General features: G+C 52.7%; 1 protein-coding gene across 4 annotated transcripts in view; it reads left to right on the top strand.

Moving 5' to 3' along the window:
- SLFNL1 (schlafen like 1) overlaps positions 1 to 14104 on the top strand; it is a 42194-nt gene continuing 28090 nt past the window's right edge. For all 4 annotated transcript variants that reach the window (XM_044997989.1, XM_044997991.1, XR_006575110.1 and 1 more), the window contains exon 1: positions 1 to 315. The gene's annotated coding sequence lies outside the window, so the exon portion shown is untranslated. The remainder of the gene's footprint in view (positions 316 to 14104) is intronic.

Here is a 14104-nt window from a genome sequence, read left to right as displayed (position 1 = left end):
CACTGAGGCCGGCAACAATCCTTTTGGGCCATTTCTGCCAGGTGCATGGAGCATTAGTCTGCCCCATTCCTGCTGGCATGCAGTTCCCTGCACAGTGACATCTCACCTTACATCAGGCACCTCACTGATGATGCTCAATGACCTCACAATCCAGACACCTGGTTTAAAGCCATCTCCTCGCTCACAGCAGAAACGGGCAGGGCAAGGAAAGCCCTGGGTTGGCTTGTTCCTGGGTTGAGACACCAGGAGTTTTGGAAGGGTGACCAGCGCTGGAGTCTTTCTGTCCTGACTGATGTGACCACCAGCCCATTGATGGTAACCCAGCTCCTGACTTCTTGCTTTTCTGAGATCCCTGGGAACTAGGAAGGGGCAGGAGCTTCCCCCAAGCCCCCAGTCCATGGAGACGACTCTGGGGCGAAGATTCAAGCCTCAGGATTGTGCTCTCGTGTGCTTTGCCTGGGGCCCCAGGTATCATTCTGGTTATAACTTGGGATCAGCCTGCTGGACTGAGCGCTGGGCTGGTGGGAGTGGGATTCAATCTTCAGGGGCGACCAGAAGCACAGTCTTGGAAAGTGATTCTCTTTCCAAGGGTGGTGGCTGGCCCTGTCTATGCACCAGTTGTGCTTTGCTGGGCCTGTGATTTTTGACCAGTCAGCCCCCAGTCTGGCCAGAGTGAGATCAATATAAATGCACTTCGGCTCTAGCTAGCCCTGTACAGGAAGGGGAGGAAGCTGGATAGGTAGAAGTGGGGGGCGGGGGCTGCCCTGCTCACCCCTCTCCCATAGTGCTACCGGCCCCAACCCCGTGAGTAGCACAGACCTCGCCGTGTTTAGTGGCTGTACAAGTGCAGGATTTGCCACGGGAGGCTATTTCCCAGTGACCAACGTCGCCTTCTGTCTGCTCTCCCAATAGCTCAAAATGCAACAACATCCGCACGTTAATTTGTAGCTGGTTTGTGTCCAACACATTTTTTTCCAGCCTGTGCACAAGCCATGCGACGTTTGAGCAGAAGGCCTTAGTTCTTCAAGTGCTTGCTCGTGTCCATTCCATAGTAGGTGTGTGCTCCCCACATGCACCAGTGCTGGAAGTTTTTCCCTCCGCAGTATCCGTAGGGGACTGGCTCTGGCGCCCTCTGGAGTGGGGCCCATATGGCGCGGTATAAAGGGTGCCAGCTCCCCCCACCCTCCGTTCCTTCTTACCGCCAGTGACGGTGCTGGAACATCATCTTGCTTCAGCAAGCCTCCTCTGTCTCAATCCATTGATACGAACCTTCCCTGTAAATCGTTAAAGTGTTATTAGTTTCCCTTAGTTAGTTCATTAGTCCTGGACAGGACTCAGCCTAGGGATGGGGCAAGCCCCGATCCCCAGGCTTCAAACCCTGCAATCGTGGTAAAAAAACGATGCCCATCAGCGATCCTCATAGTAGCTGTCTGAGGTGCCTGGGCGAGATCCAAAGCAGTGACAAATGTCGGATCTGTAAAGGGTTCATACCTTGGACAACGAAGGAGCGAGACATACGTCTCCAGGTGCTCCTGATGGAATCAGCGCTAGCACCGGAGCCGTCCCGGTCTCACTCTGCTCCCAGTACCGCTGTGTTGGTATGGAGGGCTCTGCCAGTGCCATCCTTGGGCCGACGCCAATCCTCCTCCCTGGCGCCAGCCAGGAGGCAAAGAAAGGGCGGGAAGGGATGATCTCTGACATCCCGTAAAGGGAAGGAGAGGGCCAGAGTGGAGCAAGGACCCAAGAAGTTCCACGTGATCCTCAAAGATCCAGGCGGCCTCAGACGTGGTGGACTCTGTGGCCAGAACAATGGCCTCAGCCATCTCAATGAGGAGGGCATCCTGGCTTCACTCGTCGGGTCTGTCGACGGAGGTCCAAGAGTCGATACAGGATCTCCCGTTCGATGGCCAAGCTCTGTTTGCAGAACAAACAGACACAAAGCTACATGGGCTAAAGGACTCCTGGGTGATGCTGAGGACCCTGGGCCTCTGCACCTCGGGCCTAGCCAGAAAGCGGTTTAAACCGTAGCAACCCCAGGTCGGAGCCTGCCTGTAAAAAGGGCAGAGGCTACAGACACCAGCGCCCTCTGCCCAGCTGAACTCCACCTGACACCAACAGGATGGTAAGCGGGCATTTTCAGGGTGCGCCCGAGGGCGACCTACCAGCCTGTTCCCTGGATCCTGCTTCTCCACGCTTCTCCAACTGCCTGTCCCCTTTCCTCCCTGCATGGACCTCTATAACTTCGGATTATTGGGTCCTCAACACAGTGGTGCAGGGTTATACCCTCCAGTTTATTTCCACCTCCCTTCCCCGTCCCTCTTCAGGGACTCTTCTCACGAGCAGCTGCTCGCCCAGGAGGTTCAGAGCCTTCTGCAAGTGGGGGCTGTGGAGAAAGTCCCTCAGGAGTACAGAGGCAAGGGATTCTACTTCCAGTACTTTCTGATCCCCAAAGCCAAAGGAGGTCTGAGACCCTTCTGGACCTGCGAGACCTCAACAAGTATCTCAAGAAGTTGAAGTTCCTCATGGTCTCCCTGGTCTCCATCATTCCCGCCCTGGAAAGCTGAAAGACACATACTTCCCTGTGTCGATATGCCCAGGACACAGGCGAGTCCTGCGTTTCAAGGCAGGTCCCACCCACTACCATTCGGCCAGGCTACAGCCCCGATGGTGTTTACCAAATGCATGGCAGTGGTGGCAGCCTACCTCAGGCAGCGAGACATCCAGGTTTACCCGTACCTCAGCGACTGGCTTATCAAGGGCCACTCCAGGTCTCAAGTCCAGCCAGACATCTCAGTGCTGCAGCTCACGTGCCGTGCCCTGAGCCTGTTGATAAACGAGGAAAAATCAACATTAGTCCCAGTACAAAGGATAGAATTCATTGGAGCAGTTCTCGACTCCACCCTTGCCAGAGCATTTCTGCCGCAGGACAGATTCAAGACAATGGCGAGTCTCATTGCCAGCATCTTGGCATAACCATGGCCTGGATCTGCCTCAGGTTGTTGGGCCACATGGCGGCCACCATGTCCACCATGCAAGGCTCCAGCGGTGACTGTCCACAGTTTACACCCTGTCCAGAGATCATCTGAACAAGGTTGTCATGATTGCACCTAAGGTACTTACCTCCCTGCAGTGGTGGACAGATCTGAGGATGTTCCTGGAAGGAGTTCTGTTCGAGAGTCCTCGACCCTCAGTATCTCTGATATCGGATGCCTCTGACCTTGGCTGGGGAAGCTCATCTCAGCATGTTGCGAACGCAAGGGAAGTGGTCCCCAGAGGAGCTGACATTGCACATAAATGTCAGGGAGCTCAGGGCAGGTCCACCTAGCCTGTGGAGTCTTCCTGCCGCACCTTTCTGGCCGAAGTGTGCAGGTACTCATGGACAACATGGCCTTGATGTTTTACCTCAACAGGCGGGGGGCTCACTTGTCCGCCCTCTGTCGAGAAGCACTCCAATTGTGGGACTTTTGCACCCAGCACGACATTCACCTGGAGGCATTACACCTCCCCGGTCTCCAGAATGCGCCTGCGGATCACCTCAGCAGGTCCTTCTTTTGTCCCTACAAGTGGTCCCTCCACCGGAGGCTGTGCAGGTGCTCTTCCGGAGGTGGGGGGCTCCCCGGGTGGACCTGTTTGCCACCAGACAGAACAGAAAGTGCCAGCATGGACCTGGCCATGGCTCCCCCATGGCCACTGCCCAGCCGTCCGAATCTCCTTTCACAAGACCACGGCTCCTGCACCCAAACCTTCCTTCCCTCCACCTCATGGCTTGGTGCTGAGTGGCAGAACCCAGAGGAAAGGGCCTGCTCCAGCCAGGTACAGCAGGTTCTCTTGGAAAGCAGAAAGCCCTCCACCAGAGCGACTTACCTGGCAAGTGGAAGCAGTTTTCCTGCTGTGTGGAGGACCGTGGCATCTCCCCAACATGGTTGCCTGTGCAGTCCGTGCTCGATTACCTGCTCCACCTTAAGCTGCAAGGCCTCGCGCTTTCCTCCATCAAGGTGCACTTAGCAGCCATATCTGCTTTCCACCAGCAGGTCCAGAGCAAATCGGTGTTCTCACATGACCTGGAAGGACTAGGGCAGCTCTTCCCACCAGTCCAGGAACCGATTCCGCAATGGGACCTCAAGCTTGTCCTCTCGAGGCTCATGGGGCCTCCCTTTGAGCCTCTGGCCTCCTGCCCCTTGTCACATCTCTAGGAAGGCAGCTTTTCTTGTAGACATTACCTCGGCGAGGCAAGTCTCCGAGATTAAAGCCCTCACTTCAAAGCCCCCGTACACAGTTTTCTACAAGGACAAGGTCCAGCTGCGACCCCACCCGGCGTTTCGGCCTGAGGTGGTGTCTCACTTCCACATTAACCAGGATCTTTCTCCCAGTTCTCTGTCCAAAAGCACACTCGACTGCTGCGGAGAGGCGGCTGCACACCAGCTCAGTGGTTTGAGCATTGGCTTGCTAAACCCAGGGTTGTGAGCTCAATCCCTAAGAGGGCCACGTAGGGATCTGGGGCAAAATCAGTACTTGGTCCTGCTAGTGAAGGCAGGGGGCTGGACTCAATGACCTTTCCGGGTCCCTTCCAGTTCTATGAGATAGATATATCTCCATATATGTCCAGTGCGCTCTGGCCTTCCACCTGGAGTGCTCCAAGGCCTTCCTCAAGTCGACCCAACTCTATCGTGACCGCGGGCAGGATGAAAGGCCTATCAGTGTCCTCACAGAGGATCTCTAATTGGATCACATCGTGCATCCGGACCTGTTATGAGTTGGCATGGACTGAGCCACCACCTATACTAAAGGCCCACTCAACCAGGGCACAAGTGTCCTCAGCGGCCTTCCTAGCGCATGTCCCCATCCAAGACATCTGCAAGGCTGCCATGTGGTCATCGGTACACACGTTCACGATGCATTACGCCATTACCCAGCAGGCCAGAGATGGCACTGGGTTTGGCAGAAATGTGTTGCAATCGACATGTCTGTGAACTCCTACCCACCTCTGGTGGCACTGCTTGGGCATCACCTACAATGGAATGGACATGAGGAAGCACTCGAAGAAAAAAAACAAAACAGTTTCATAACTGGTGTCCTTCGAGATGTGTTGCTCATGTCTATTCCACAACCCGCCCTCCTTCCCCACTGTCAGAGTTTCCGGCAAGAAGGAACTGAGAGTGGGGGGAGCCAGTGGTGCCCCTTATGCCGCGCCATACGGGGGCCACTCCAGAGAGCGCCAGAGCCAATCCCCTACAGATACCACTGAGGGAAAAACTTCCAGCACCGGTGTATGTGGCGAGCGCACACACCTACAATGGAATGGACATGAGCAAGACATGAGCAAACACCTGGGCTTCAAACCTTGTGACTGTTGCAAGAGACCTATGCCAGTCAGTGATCCCCAGAGAAGCTGTTTGAAGTGCTTAGGGGAAACCCACGTTAGCCAAAAGTGTCACATTTGCAAGAGCTTCAGACTGCAGACCAAAAAGAAGCAGGACATTCATCTCCGAGCGCTCCTTATGGAGTCGGCCTTTACACCGGCCTCAGAGCCAACCAGATCGGACTTTACTCCCAGCCCTGCGACCTGGGTGCAGAGTGCGCCGCCGGCACTGATCCCCATCCCTGGTACCTGCCAAAAAGCAAAGAGAAGCTGGGAGGGGACGTTCTCTTATACCCCGTAAAGGGTGAGAGAGCAAAGATCCATGAGGGACAGCTCTTCCCCTCCGGATGGAGGTCAGGCTCTAACTTCGGAGCAGCAGAGGCACTCAGCACCTGGTGGTGCTTGTTGTGTATTTGGTTGTCATGGTTTTGTTGCTATGGCAACTGAGTTAGATTATTATGGGTTAGCTCAACCGGTTTCAACCGGCTGAGGAGCTCTCTGTATATATGTAAATAAAATGGAGGTTTTGGTTAGCTGCCTGCTCTCTGGCCTCAAGTGATTGCTTCCTACACCGGCTGCCCCAAGGATATAACACTGGCGACGAGGGTGAGACTCCGGTGCTGCTCCAATAACAGAAGGAAGTAGAAGTTAAGGTAAAGAACAAACAAACAAAAAAGCTGCTTGTTTGCACTGACTGTGAAAGTGAAACTAAAGATCATGGCTACTCTGACCAGGCCCCTGGAGCCTTTTGATGAGAATACAGAGCAGTGGCATGTGTATACTGAGCGTTTTGAGCTTTTTGGTATTGCAAATGACATTACAGAAGCAAAGAAGGTGCCAATATTCTTAACTGTTGTAGGGGCTAAAACCTACTCTCTGCTACGCAGCTTACTACACCCTGTTAAGCCTGAGACTAAATCTTACAGTGACATTGTGGAAATCCTGGGGTCTCATTTCTCCCCAAAACCACTGGTAATTGCTGAAAGATATAGGTTCCACAAAAGAGACCAAAAGGAAGATGAAACAGTTGTACAATTTGTAGCCATTTTAAAAAAGCTAGCAGAACACTGTGAATTTAAAGAAATGTTACATGATGCCCTGCGTGACAGGTTAGTGTGTGGCCTGTACAGTGAAGCTATACGGAAGCGCCTACTGACAGAGGCTCAGCTTACCTTACAGAAGGCTGTTGATATTGCTGTCTCCATGGAATTGGCTACAAGGGAGGCACAATACATCGGTGCACCCCCTAGGGTGCAAAAAGTGTCACAAGAACCGACCCACAAAACTGTGCAGAGTCAAGAATGTTACCGCTGTGGTAAGCCGGGTCACCAGGCATCAGAATGCTGGTGTAAGGACCTGGTGTGTCGACACTGTGGCAAAAAGGGACACATTGAGAGTGCCTGTAAACAAAAGAAAAAGAGGCCTGTGGTCTGGCTGACAAAAAGAGGAACCCTGCATACCCTAGAGCAGACCCAGGATGATCAAGGCGACACCTCATCGCAAGAGGAAGTGCCACTGCATGTTTTGTCTTTGGCAATGGGCTCACATGAATACTGGGTAACCCCGTTATTGGATGGCAAACGTATACGCATGGAACTGGACACCGGTGCAGCCGTCTCACTGATCTCTGAGACTGTGTATAAAGAAAAGCTACAGCATCTTCCGCTTAAGGCAACAAAAACTGTTCTGAAGACGTATACGGGAGAAGCTGTGCCTATGCTGGGCACTATTGATGTTAAGGTGGAGCTCAATGGACAGGTGGCTAAATTGCCACTGTTTGTGGTGAGAGGTAACTACCCAGCCTTAATGGGTAGGTCTTGGCTTGGGAAGATTCAACTGAACTGGGCAGAAGTGCACCGGATGACTAAAGAAGAAACCAGTCTAACCCCTATACTAAGGAAACATGCTGCTGTTTTTGGAGATGATTTGGGAAGTATGAAGGGAATCACTGTGACGTTGAACATTAAACCTGGCAGTCCACCAAAATATCTGAAAGCCCGAACTGTGCCATATGCCATCAGGCCGAAAGTCGAAGCGGACCTGGAGCGCCTGGTCACCAATGGAGTCCTAATACCAGTTACCCATAGCTCATGGGCCACTCCTATCGTTCCAATCGTGAAGAAAGATGGCTCTCTCCAGATTTGTGGTGATTTTAAAGTCACTGTCAACCCAGTGTTGTGTGCAGAGCAATACCCGCTTCCCCGCATCGATGACCTCTTCGCAGGCCTGGCTGGGGGACAAAAGTTCAGTAAGATTGATCTGAGTCAAGCATATTTACAGATGCACGTCGATGAAAAGTCCCAAGAGCTGTTGACTATTGTGACTCATAAGGGGCTTTATCGATACTGTCGTCTACCCTTCGGAATAACATCTGCTCCCGCCCTGTTCCAGAGGGCTATGGACCAGATCTTGTGTGGCTTGTCAGGAGTTCAGTGCTATCTGGATGATATCCTGGTCACTGGAAGAAATGAAGAGGATCACTTAAAGAATTTAGAGGCTACCCTACAAAGACTGGAAGAGTATGGCCTACGAGTTCGCAAAGACAAGTGTGAATTCTTCAAGCCCTCTGTTGAATATTTGGGACACATCATTGATTCTGCAGGTCTTCATAAGGCCCCTGCAAAAGTTAAAGCTATTGTGGAGGCTCCCCCACCTCGAAATGTAAGCCAGCTGCGCTCGTTTCTAGGACTCCTGAACTATTATGGAAAGTTCATCTCACAGTTAGCCACACTGCTAAAACCACTTCATGAGCTCCTTGGGCAGAACAAGGCCTGGAAGTGGACTGAAGCCTGTGATGTTGCGTTTAACAAAGCTAAGGATGCATTGCTAAATTCTGAAGTTCTAACGCACTTTGATCCACCCTTACCACTGCAACTGGCCTGCGATGCCTCCCCTTATGGAGTGGGAGCAGTCGTGTCACATATTATGCCTTCAGGAGAAGAGAGACCTATTGCTTTTGCTTCACGCACTCTAAGCAAAGCAGAAACTAACTACGCCCAAATCGAACGTGAGGCATTAGGAATTGTTTTTGGAATTCGGAAGTTTCATCAGTACCTGTTTGGGCGAAAATTTACTCTTCTCACAGACCATCGACCTCTGACATCAATTTTTGGACCTTACACAGGCATTCCCCCATTAGCTGCTAGTCGTATGCAACGTTGGGCATTGTTACTTTCAGCACACACATATGAAATCAAATATCGGAAATCCACTCTACACGGCAGTGCAGATGGCCTCTCAAGGTTGCCTTTGCCGGTCAAACACCAAGATAGTGCCCACAAGGAAATCTTCTACTTTGAACAGGTAGAGAATACACCCATCACTGCTACTCAGATAAAGAAGGCAACTCGCGTTGACCCAGTATTGTCCCACGTTATGGACCTGGTGATGCATGGAACATCTCGACAAACCTCTCCGGTCTCATCCGACCTTGTTCCCTACATGTCCAAGCGGACGGAGTTATTGGTCCAATCTGGTTGTTTGTTGTGGGGGAGACGTGTCATTATTCCACCACCACTGAGATCACAGATGTTAGAACAGCTACATTCCGGTCACTGTGGAATAGTGCGCATGAAGGAAATTGCACGAAGCTATTTTTGGTGGCCTGGACTGGATAGCGCTATTGAAGAGAAGGCAAAAGCTTGTATGTCATGTCAGGGTGTGAGGAATGCACCCCAGTGGGCACCCCTACACCCATGGGACTGGCCTGAAAACCCGTGGCAACGTATTCACGTTGACTTTGCTGGCCCCCTTGAAGGAAGCATGTTCTTGGTGGCAATAGATGCCAATTCTAAATGGCCAGAAGTCTCTATAATGCAGTCCACTTCTGCAGAGAGTACTATCCAAAAACTACGAGGACTCTTTAGTCGTTTTGGTCTGCCAGAACAACTTGTGAGCGACAACGGACCGCAGTTCGTTTCTCAGGAATTTCAAAATTTTATGAAAGCAAATGGGATACACCACATCACGTCGGCACCATATCATCCGTCCACCAACGGATTAGCTGAAAGATTTGTGCAGACAATGAAAAACGCTTTGAAATCAGCAAGGGGACAACACTCCATTCAAAAGCGTCTGGATACCTTTTTACTTTCCTACAGAAACACACCTCATGCTACGACCCACGCATCTCCGGCCTTTCTAATGATGGGACGACAGCTGCGCACTTGCTTTGATCTGCTGAAACCTTCTGAACCCCGACAAATTGTGCAACATCAGCAGCAATATCAAGTCATCAGACGGGCACCCAGAGCAAAAGACCGAACCTTTAGCCCGGGACAGCCAGTTTTGGCTCGGAATTATACTTCCAGAGCTAAATGGGTTCCGGCCACAGTCATCACTCAAACAGGACCTGTTTCCTACACAGTCCGGACTGCAGAGAATCTTACCTGGCGGCGACATGTAGATCAGCTGTTGCCAGGTCATGCCAGTCCTCAGGACCCATCTGCAGTTGAGGGGTCTGACTTCACCTCTTCTGGTGAGGGATCGAATCACGAGTCACCTGTTTCTGACTGTTCTCCTCCATTACTGCCGGCGGCTGAGATACCCCTTTGCCCAGCACGAGCTGATACCACCTCCTCACCTGTTCGTGCTGCGGACCCTGAGCCCCTAGTGCTTTCGGGTGCAATAACACCAGTAGTTCGCCGTAATCCACCTAGAGACAGAAGGCCTCCTCATCGGCTGGATCTTTAGCTAGGGCGAACCCACGGTTATGGGGCAAAATAATCCCCAGGGTTTAGCCGGGAATGGAGGCAGTCTACCCTCCTTCTCTAGTCTAGTGTGTGTTTTATTTAGGGGATGTTCTTATTAGGGGGGGAGGAATATGTTGTGTATTTGGTTGTCATGGTTTTGTTGCTATGGCAACTGAGTTAGATTATTATGGGTTAGCTCAACCGGTTTCAACCGGCTGAGGAGCTCTCTGTATATATGTAAATAAAATGGAGGTTTTGGTTAGCTGCCTGCTCTCTGGCCTCAAGTGATTGCTTCCTACACCGGCTGCCCCAAGGATATAACAGTGCTGTCCACGCTCGAGCCTTTTCAGCCTGCAAAGGACATTCTGTCCCTTCCGGTGCCGCCCATGCCAGCCATTGAGGTGCCCCGAGGGGTAAACTTGCCTTGGGACCCTTTCAGCGGTCCCCATCAGTGCAGCACTGCTCCTCGCCGCAGGGGGTGCCCCATCAGCGCTTACCTGAGCAGCGCCACCAGACGCAGGTCGGCTTGCCTGCCAGAGTTCCCGGGGTCTGTTCCTGGACTCCAGGCAGTGTTCCTCGGGCTCAAGGCGGTGCTAGCCAGTGGGCTAGCACAGACCTGCAGAGGTGCAGCACCAGTCCCCAGAGCCCTGGTGCTGCGAGTGCCCGAGCCCGTCTCCCAGCTCCCAGCACTGCTCCAGAGAGTCGAGACATGCTGGTCCCGGGAGCCCCATCACCAATTGCCGGTACGGTTCACCGTGGGCATGTCAACTGTCTCCAACACGCCCATTACCAATTTGCAGTGCTCCCTTTTGGCCTAGCAACGGTGCCAAGGGTGTTTGCATGTTGGTGGTGATGGCCTACCTCAGGCGTCAGGGTATCCAGATTTACCCGTATCTCGATGACTGGCTCATCCAGGGCTGCTTCAGGGTCCAGGTCCAGCGCAGCGTTGAGATGCTGCAAGCCGCTTGTCGAGCCCTGGGCCTGCTGATAAATGAACAAAAATCAACATTAATCCCGGTCCAACAGATAGAGTTTATCGGAGCGGTGCTCCACTCTACAGAGCCAGAGCATTCCTGCCAGAGGCCAGGTTCAGGGCAATGTCAGAGCAGATTGCCAGCATCACCACTGTGACAGGGTCAGGCCAGATGGCTACAGGAGAGTGATAGAAGGCAAATATATTAGCCCCAGGTTAAGTAGGTCCCCTTTCCCTGGGTAAGGTAACAGGGAAGGTTCCAGAACAATCAGGAGCTTTCTGGAAACAATTAAGGCAGACAGGCTGATTAGAACACCTGCAGCCAATCAAGAAGCTGCTAGAGTCAATTAAGGCAGGCTAATCAAGGCACCTGGGTTTAAAAAGGAGCTCACTTCAGTTTGTGGTGTGCGTGCGAGGAGCTGGGAGCAAGAGGCGCAAGGAGCTGAGAGGGAGAGGGTGTGCTGCTGGAGGACTGAGGAGTACAAGCGTTATCAGACACCAGGAGGAAGGTCCTGTGGTGAGGATAAAGAAGGTGTCTGGAGGAGGCCATGGGGAAGTAGCCCAGGGAGTTGTAGCCGTCATGCAGCTGTTACAGGAGGCACTATAGACAGCTGCAATCCACAGGGCCCTAGTCTGGAATCCGGAGTAGAGGGCGGGCCCGGGTTCCCCCCAAACCTCCCAGCTCCTGATCAGACACAGGAGGAGTTGACTCGGACTGTGGGTTCCACCAGAGGGGAAGATCTCTGAGGCGAGCAAATCCGCCAATAAGCGAACTTTGTCACACCGCACATCCGCTCACCATGGCCTGGGTCTATCTCAGACTATTGGGTCACATGGCAGCATGCACATATGTTGTCCACCATGCGAGACTCAGGCTGCGTCCCCTTCAGATGTGGATGGTGTCAGTCTGCTCCCCGGCCAGACATCACCTTGACAAAGTCATCACAACCTCTTCAAGGGTACTTATCTCTCTGCAGTAGTGGTCTGACCCCAGGTTAGTGTTGGAAGGAGTGTCGTTCGCGAGCCTGCAACCCACGGTCTCCCTGATTTTGGATGCGTCTGACCTCAGTTGGTGAGCACATCTCAGTACGCTGCAGATTCAAGCGTTATGGTCTTGAGAGGAGCTCACATTATATATAAACGCAGGGGCGCTCAGGGCCATCCGTGGACCTGTTTGCCACCAGACTGAACAGAAAGTGTCATCAGTTCTGCTCTCTCCAGGGCCTTGGCAGAGGCTCCCTTTCCGATGCTTTTCTCCTGTCATGGCTGGGAGACCTGATATATGCCTTCCTGCCAAATCCACTTATCAGCTAAGTCCTCTCAAAAACCAAGAGGGACAAGGCACAAGTCGTCATGATCACCCTGGTGTGGCCTTGCCAGCATTGGTTTGGCATGCTCATGGACCTCACTGTGGCAGCCCTGTGGCTACAGCCCAGCCACCTGGACTTACTCTTGCAGAATAACAGGCAGCTTCTGAACCCAAACCTGACCTCTCTCCACCTCACAGCTTGGATGCTGCATGGCTGAATCCGGAGGAACAGGCCTGCTCTAGTCAGGTACAGCAGGTTCTCTTGGAAAGCAGAAAGCCCTCCACCAGAGTGACTTACCTGGCAAAGTGGAAGCGTTTTTTTCCTGCTGCGTGTCTGAGTGCAAAATCTCCCCTACCCAGTTGTCTGTGTAGTCCGCCCTGAATTATCTGCTTCACTTAAAGCACCAGGGCCTTGCCTTGCCTTCTCTTCGATCAAGGTGCACTAGGCAGCCATATCAGCTTTCTATCCTCATGTCCAGGGTAAAGTGGTATTCTCACATGAGATGTCAATCAGGTTCCTGAAGGGCCTTGAACGTCTTTTTCTGCCGATCTGGGATCCGGTTCCCCACTGGGACCTCAACCTTGTACTCTCCAGGCTCACAGGTTCCCTCTTTGAGCCCATGGCTTCTTGTTCCCTTTCCCATCTGTCGTGGGAGGTTGCATTCCTTGTAGCGATTACCTCAGCAAGGCGTGTATCCGAGAGCAAAGCCCTCACTTCGGAGCCTCCGTATTCTACAAGGACAAGATCCAGCTGCAGCCCCATCTGGCTTTCCTACCTGAGATGGTGTCGCATTTCCCTGTCAACCAGAATATCTTCCTCCCGGTGTTCTGTCCAAAGCCTCACTCGACCAATGAGGAGAGATGGCTGCACGCTCTGGATGTCCGGCACACCCTGGCGTTGTACCTGGAGCACACCAAGCCCTTCTGCAGATCAACCCGGCTCTTTATCACGACAGCTGACAGGATGAAGGGCCTTCTGGTGTCCCCTGAGAGGATTTCGAATTGGATCACCACTTGCATCTGAACTTATGAGCTAGCACAGGCTGTGTCTCCTCCGATAGTGAAGGCTTAATCAGCTAGGGCTCAGGTGTCTTCGGCTGCCTTCTGGCGCATGTTCCTATCCTCCGACAGAGCGACAGGAGGGCAGGTCATGGAATGGACATGAGCAACACATCTCAAAGAACAACGGTTACGAACGGTAACAGTCTTTTGTGCTTGGTCGGATAAGTCACATGCTGACCTTCCATTGTGGGGAACTTTCCTGGCTTATACACGAGCCCAGTGAAATGGGCTAGCAAAAGGATCTGAGTCCTCACTCCCACTTCCTTTACCCAGAGGCCTCCCCGCCTTTGAGGGCTCCCCTTCCACTCTCCTGTGTGGAGAGACCTCGTAACTCCAACAAGGCTGGGCCCAGGATTCCTGGGGGGTTCGACCCCCAGCCTTGTCGTGGTCACTCAGGGCAGGGGCTAGGGTGTCCCCACTCCGGGGTGCTCTCTGCACTGGACACTTCCCTGACCCACTGATCATTGCATACAGCTCAAAGCAAATACAATTTATTTCACAGCAATCAATTAAAAAAATAAGGAAAAATGGGAAAGGTGAAAGGAAAACCCGTCACCCTGCTCTGTGGCATGGGGACGTCACAACCAGCGTCTCTGGAACGTCAGGGCAGTTCAGTCTGTTCCTCACATGTCCCAGGCCCCTGCCCAGGCCCTGGCTGTGCTGCAGGGACACTGCGGGTCGGACACTTGCCTGGCGGTGGCCACACGCCC

Source organism: Mauremys mutica, chromosome 23 (assembly GCF_020497125.1).
Source record: "Mauremys mutica isolate MM-2020 ecotype Southern chromosome 23, ASM2049712v1, whole genome shotgun sequence".
NCBI lineage: Eukaryota > Metazoa > Chordata > Testudines > Geoemydidae > Mauremys > Mauremys mutica.
The sequence above is the reverse complement of the archived record's forward strand: the minus strand, read 5'-3'. Positions and strand labels throughout refer to the sequence as shown.